Genomic DNA, 7,638 nt, shown 5'->3' with positions numbered 1-7,638 from the left:
CACCAAACTTTCACCAAACTTTCCCCTGCTTAAGTTTAAAAAGGGGCTTCAAGCTACTAAAAAGGGGCTTCAGGCAACTAACTCCACGTGGAATTCCACGCGACCGCGACTGCATAATCAATGCCACAAAATGCCAAAGAAAATTAACCAGGGCCCCAGTGAACCATAAATCATAATCAGTGTCTGATGTAAATAATAATTAATAATGAGGGCCCAATGTCAGCCTCGTCATTATAAAAATAATCCCTCTCTTCGCGCCGCCCAGCCTCCCAAGAAAAAACCCCCCACTTCAAACGGTCACAAAGCACAAATTCCACGCGATCGCGACTTGCTATGCCCAATAACCAATGCCGCAAAATGCCATAGAAAATTAATCAGGGCCCCAGTGTACCATAAATCATAATCAGTGCCTGATGTAAATAATATATAATAATGAGGCATTTGTCATTATAAAAATACCTTTTTTTGACACTTTTTATTATTTCTTTGTTTGACCCCTCAGAATTACTCCTCCTCATATAAATAAACATTAAATTAACAAGTTTCCTTTTTTTGAGTGTGTGTTCTTCACTCCCCTTCAAAACAGTGACCAGTGTATATGCCCCCTTTCAATGCAGCCTGCTTACAAAGGCGGGACGACAAAGACCAGCAATAAGCTGTTGCATAACGTTAAGGAAAACAATTCGCCAAACTTCCCCCTGCTTAAGTTTAAAAAGGGGCTTCAGGCAACTAACTCCCACGTGGAATAGATGGCGGCCGCCTCAGAAGACCACATGGGCAGATAAGATGGCTGCTGGGACGATCTGGTTACCCAGCAACAGCACAGCTGATTCCGACGCTTTTGAAAGCAGCCGGCAAAGCAAGTGTTGGAGCTCCGAAGCCACAATGCTGCGCATGTGACCAAATAGCGAGGACTTACTTTGCTAGAGACAAGCCCCGACGCTACCACAAGCCTCCCTCTCTTTGCGCCGCCCAGCCTCCCAAGAAAAAAACCCCACCTCAGTCACAAAGCACAAATCAGTAAACATAATAAACATTAAATTAACAAGTTACCTTTTTTTGAGTGTGTGTTCTTCACTCCCCTTCAAAACAGTGACCAGTTTTGAACAGTGGCTTCAGGCAACTAACTCCTCCGCCTCCTCCTCCCCTCGCGCCCTCCCCTCGCCCCCGCCCCTCGCCTCCTTCCCTCGCGCCCTCCCCTCGTGCCATCCCCTCGCCCCCGCCCCTCGCCTCCTTCCCCTCGCGCCCTCCCCTCGCCCCCGCCCCTCGCCTCCTTCCCTCGCGCCCTCCCCTCGCGCCCGCCCCTCGCCTCCTTCCCTCGCGCCCTCCCCTCGCGCCCGCCCCTCGCCCCCGCCCCTCGCCTCCTTCCCCCGCGCCCTCCCCTCGCCCCCGCCCCTCGCCTCCGCCCCGCACCTCTGCCCCGGAGCCGCAGCAAAGGCTTTAAAGAGCCGCATGCGGCTCTGGAGCCGCAGGTTGCCGACCTCCGATTTAGGCAGTCTAAACATGAGATTTCAATATTTTGTAGAGTTGGTCTTGCAAGAATATGAGATTCAATCAGTTTTCACAGCTTTTTCATATACTCAACAACAAAACGGGCAAAGCATGAAAATCTGAAAAGGATGAAATGAAACAATGAAAGTTGTGATATACTAAGAGCTGGGACTTTCTCATGTGGAGCAGCAAAGAAGTATTAGAAAAACCAAAATAATTTAACACGTTTTAAACCAGATTCTTTTACATAGTGAAACTCTTCATTGGCTAGGTTAAAACAAAGTGCAGGAGTTCAGTTGGATGATGATGATGATGATGATGATGATGATGATGATGATGATGATGATGATACATTTTATTTATACCCCACCCTCCCCAGCCAAGACCAGGCTCAGGGTGGCTAACACCAGGTATAAAAACAATTGATTAAAATACAACTTAAAAACAACATTAAAACACAACATTAAAATGCAGCCTCATTTCAGTAGCACTCAAATCAAAAACTCTTTGGGGATGAAAACGTCAAATCTTCACCAAGGCCAGCTGTCTAGACTGGTCCTACGTGGGCCAGAAAAAAGCCAGGGAAGTCCCCAAATAGGAGTTCCATCACAGAAAGAGAAAGGAAAGGGGGGAAGGGGATCAAGTTGATCCCAAACCAAAGGCCAGGCGGAACAACTCTGTTTTAAAGGCCCTGCGGAAAGAAATCAGATCCTGCAGGGCCCTGGTCTCATGAGACAGAGCGTTCCACCAGGCTGGAGTCAGTGTTGAAAAGGCCCTGGCTCTGGTTGAAGCTAATCTGACTTCCTTAGGGCCCGGGACCTCTAGGGTGTTGCTATTGCCAGAATAAGGTTCTGGCATCCTTTGCCCTTCATCTTCTGTGAACCCTGAACATGGTTTGAGAGTTGGACAAATTCATAGAGGCTGTGGCTATCAGTTGTCATGGCGATATGCTCCTTCCACTCTCGGAAGTTGATGAGCAAAAACAAAAAGCTATTGCCCTCATATCCTTTAAGGCTTCCCAGAGGCATTTTGTTAGCCACTGTAGTAAACAAGTTGCTGGGCCTTTGTTCTGATCCAGCACAGATGCTCTGGAGTTCTTAAGGATCAGGCGTAGGAGTCATAGATGCCTCCGGATCAGAGGGACAGCTTCCAGCTCTGTGACTTCACGCTGTTTTTTCAGTCTTTTCCATAATTTTGTTTGTCTGGTATATTTATCAATTTCATGCAGCGAAGGGCTCTAGGCGGTGTACGATGAAAGCATCAAAATGCAAACACGATAACAAAGACAACAAAATGGGGGGTGGGGAATAGAAATCAACTCTGGCACGCTCATATTAACGTTTAAAAAATTTAAAAGACCCGCATCCGAGCTAAAACCAGCTAATCGTCATCCACTAAACAGAGGCTAACAATGAATTGCATTAAAATAACATTAAATTGTTAAGAAATGTAGAAAGTCCTGCGGCAGAAAATATATATATTAAAGTTAGGCACCAGACAGACCTATTTAGAGGAGAGTTTTCCACAAATGTAGGGCCACCACTGGAATGACCTGTTCTCTCATTCAACTGTCCGTGCTCCAGAATGAGGAGACATTCTGAGGAGATGCTTCAATTGGACATTGTACACACAGCTTCCCGTGGTTTAACGGTCTGAGTTTGCTCAATATTAACATACCGGTTCACCACATTGAATAGAATCCTGCAGCATAGCAAGGCACGCACAAAGGATCATCTTCAAATCTTACAGGTACCTCCTGAATCAAATTCAAGGCTGCACTCTTGAAGCCGACATGCAACTGTAGTATCATCATTAGGATACTTCATCTCAAACCTGAAGCCTGCTTTGTGTCTCAGCCTCTGCATGATTAATCCTAATGCCCTTTGCAGATGAAGTTGAAATAATTAAGATGATTTCTCATGTGTGTGATGCTAGCTCTCTGCATGAGCAGGAGATGGAAAGAAATGATAACTGCAGCCTGAATTTCTTGAAAAGGAAGTTAAGAGTCATTTCTCTCCCCTCCTCCCAGTGTTTTAAACTTGAAACAAAACAAAAACAAAAAATCTTCAGGGATTTACTGCACACTTAATGATGTAGACTCTACGAAGGCTTTTTTACTTGTTCATTCACACATGGGACTTTTCATTATCACATGCAGGAACTGGAATGTTTTTTGTTATTCTTACTGCTTCTAGTTTAGAAGTGACAGATAGTTTTGTCAAACACGATTTTGCCTCAGAGTCGTCTTCTTTTTATTCCTTCCATTCTCACAATTTACCACAATCTGTCACCCATTTCCTTTCATTTACTTCCTATATAGGTGGATATTATTCCCCTTTTATCTGTAAAGGGAAGAAAAACAGACTTCCTGACAATACAAAAATGCCATTGACTTCGACATTCTGCCAGGTCCAAATCTGAGAGCTATGGACGGCTTACAAATAAAAGACACGGAGAAGGACAAAATGGAGGAAGAGGGTGACTGGGTTTGATTATTTTAATAAATCAATCCATTTGAGCTGCCCCTCCCCACCATCTGCTCTGCTGCATCAGACCAAAGTCCTACCTACAGTGGTGCCCCGCAAGACGAATGCCTCACAAGATGGAAAACTCGCTAGACGAAAGAGTTTTCCGTTTTGGAGGTGCTTCGCAAAACGAATTTCCTATGGGCTTGCTTCGCAAGACGACAATGTCTTGTGAGTTCCTGCTGGGTTTTTTTCCTCCCCCCCTTTTTCTAAGCCGCTAAGCCGCTTATCAGCTGATCCGATCAGCAGATAAGCTGCTAAAAGCCGCTAATAGCGCTAATCCGCTAATCCGTCAATGGGCTTGCTTCGCAAGACGAAAAAAACGCTAGACAGAATCACAGAACGGATTCTTTTCGTCTTGCGAGGCACCACTGTAATCCACTATTCTAAGTGCAGAGGGGTCTGCTAGATCAAGCCATCTGTCCATCTGTTCCAGCATCCTGTTCTTACAGTGGCCATCCAGATTCCCGTGGGAAACCTGGGCACAAGATGAGGAGGCATCAGAAGCTGAAGAGGTAACAGGGTTTAGTGAGCGGGAAGAGGCTGTGGCAGAGAGCCGGCCAGAATCAGAGGCAGAAGCGGAGGCTGGAGAGGAGGGGAGGCTAAGAGGCAGAGATGAGGCAGGCTGCTGAAGGAGCCAGGGAGTCTTCCCCTCTTACTGAGACCAGCTCCCCTCTCCCTTGGTCTCCCAGAAGAGGTATGAAGAGGGCAGAGCAAAGGCACACCAGGCGAAGAAGTCTCAGGTCGCTTGGGAAGGACCCCGGGGAGGAGGAGACTTAGAGAGCTCTTGCTGACTGACTCCTGGCTCCTGCCTTGGCAGCTGTCCCATCCAGTTCAGCTGCACCAAATGCCTGTGGGAATCCTATAAGCTCTTGACCTGGGTCCTGCTAGGCCTACATAGCCATCACAACCAGCAGTTATGGTATATTCCATGTGCACAGTACAGCAGCCACGGTGGCCCTAAATGGAGGACACTATGCCATCTGTGTATGTCTGCTGCAGAAGCTGCTTGGACCATGATTAGAGTAACAGGGAAAGCAACTAACACAAGCAGGACACAGGCACAACAGTAATATTTATATTTATATTATTTATATTTATATTTATATCTATATATATATTCACTGACCTTGAAGCAGTTTACAAAAACAATACCCTAGCTACAGGGAAACCTGGGCACAACCTCAAGACTCTGGGAGTGGTGGGTGAGGAAGGTACATCTCTCCCCCCCCCCCAGCTGCTATTTGCATTTCAAGGAAAGCTCCCTCTTGGAAAAGGAAGATGGCTGCCAAATGCTTGAAGCAGGGTTCTGAACTCTAAGGCCAACTCTAAGGCAAGTTTCTGCTCTATAACCAAGCCTTAGCACTTGTTTTTATCCTCTCTTCCATTTTACTTCTTAACTCCTTTTAGTGCTTCGTTTTTGAGGAGATTTCACCCCTCCCATTCCAAGAATCTGCTGATGTTCTCTGCTGACTCTCCAGAGAGGAGGGAGGCGGTTTCTGCTCACTACTTATTCCGTTCCAGCCTCACATCAAAGAGAGAGACTGAGTGTTAGAGAGAGAGAGTGTGTTATCTCTGTATAGAAAAGGCTGCTGCTAAGAGCAGCTGCAGACACTCAGTGCAGTTCAGCTTCTCCATTTAGCTCTGTATATAGTTTGTATGATAGTTGTAGATAGAATAAAAGTAGTTATTCTACAGAGCTGTTCTCCGAGTGGTTTATGCTCTGCTGTACTCTGCTGTGCAACGACTGTCTTCGGGAGTGAATCTGGTGCTCACAGCTCTGAGTTGTGAGTCCACAGCACCTTGACCTGTTCCTGTGCAGAAGGTGGTCTCTGGAAGTGCTACCCCAGCTCGCCTGGCCCAGTCGGGGCTGAAGTGGATGAGTCCAGTCGGTGGCACTGGCTCAAGGGCGATGCTGACAGTTTTGTTGTTTTAATTTATTGTTTTATCTCATTGTTTTATTGTTCTAACTCCCCTAAACTGGGAGGCTGCATGAAGCTGTGCTGGGCCGAGCACTTTGCTAGGCAGTGCCAAACGAAAGGTTGAGCCAAAGTTTACAAGATACTAGTTATAAATTAAGGAAGAGAAACATCTTGATTATCAGAACTGTTGACGAGCGAGCCTCTTGTGCCGATAGAGCAAATAGCAACTTCTGAGAGACAGTATTTTGTTAGGACCTTGGAGGCAGAGAAAGAAACTTCCCCTCTCCACTGTGCCCCCTGTCCTGAGGCTGTTCATGTTTCCATAAGGCTATTATTTACATAACAAAAAGCATGCATGCAAATTGCATTCGGAGAAGTGGCATTTTATTTAGTTTGGCCTTCTAACTCCTCCGTGCCCCTAAGCGTTTCCATACTGGAAACTAAAAAGCAGAAGGATTTTCTTTTTAACTAGCCTCTGGCTATTACCAGCCAAAGCTAACAAGTAGCTAGAGAATAAACAAAATAACATCTAAGAAAACATATTTAGCAGAAATGTGCAGCAACTCACAGTCCTGCTGTGCACCACCATTGCCTAATGACATGATGGGGAGCAGGAGGAGGGCAAAAGTTACTTCCCAAATGTTTGCCTACATCCGATTTTAAAAACTTTCGTACAGAGCAGTCACAGACTACCTGGTGACATGGGAAAAGAAGAACGGAAAGGGAATAAGGTACAGGCGATAAATCAAGGAAGGGCCATAGCTCAGTAGCAGAGCATCTACCGCATTTTTCGCTCTATATGACGCACCAGATGATAAGACGCACCTAGTTTTGGGAGGAGGAAAACAAGAAAAAATTATTCTGAATCCCAGAAGCCAGAACAGCAAGAGGGATCTTCTGGGATACCGTGCGGCTGTTCTGGCTTCTGGGATAACCGTGCCAAGCCTCTTCAGGGCAGTAGGATGAAGGCTCCCCCTGCCTGAAGAGGCTGCGCATGGCTAAGGCAGAAGCCAGGACGGCGTGTCGCTGGAGGGGTGCTGCCCCTTCAGCGAAGCTGGAGAAGGAACAGAAGGAGACCCTTCTGTTCCTCCTCCGGCTTCCAGGACGCCACGAAGCGGGAGGAGGAACAGAAGGAGTCCCTTCTGTTCTTCCTCCGGCTTCCAGGTCAGGCGCGTCGCCGTGAAGCCAGAGGAGGAACAGAAGGGGCTCCGTTCCTCCTCCCATTTTGCTGAAGGGGTGCTGTGCAGCTCTACCTCTCCTCTCTGCGCAGCGCCATTCGCTCCATAAGACGCACTCACATTTCCCCTTACTTTTTAGGAGGAAAAAAGTGCGTCTAATGGAGCGAAAAATACGGTACTTTGTGTGCAGAAGTTCCCAGGTTCAATCCCTGGCCAGTATCTCCAGATAGGACTGGGAAAGACCTATGTGTGAAATCCTGGAGACTGCTGGGATGTGTCTGGGGAGATGGGGGCATTTGGCAGGCCCCCAGCTGGCTCCAGCCACCGGCCGGCAACCGGGCAAACTCTGGAACAGCATAAATCAGCGACACAAGATGCAGATACGTTCAGAAACTGAGCACGCTCTAATCAGCAGAGTGAATAACTTCTCACAACGGAAGTAGCAGACAGAGACATGTGTAAGCATTATTTACAGGTGTTTATTCAGCGGGTGGCGTTGTGGGTTAAACCAGAGAGCCTAGG

The sequence above is a fragment of the Podarcis vaucheri genome, assembly GCF_965113315.1.
Source record: "Podarcis vaucheri genome assembly, chromosome: 1".
Lineage (NCBI taxonomy): Eukaryota > Metazoa > Chordata > Lepidosauria > Squamata > Lacertidae > Podarcis > Podarcis vaucheri.
This window is presented reverse-complemented; position numbering follows the sequence as displayed.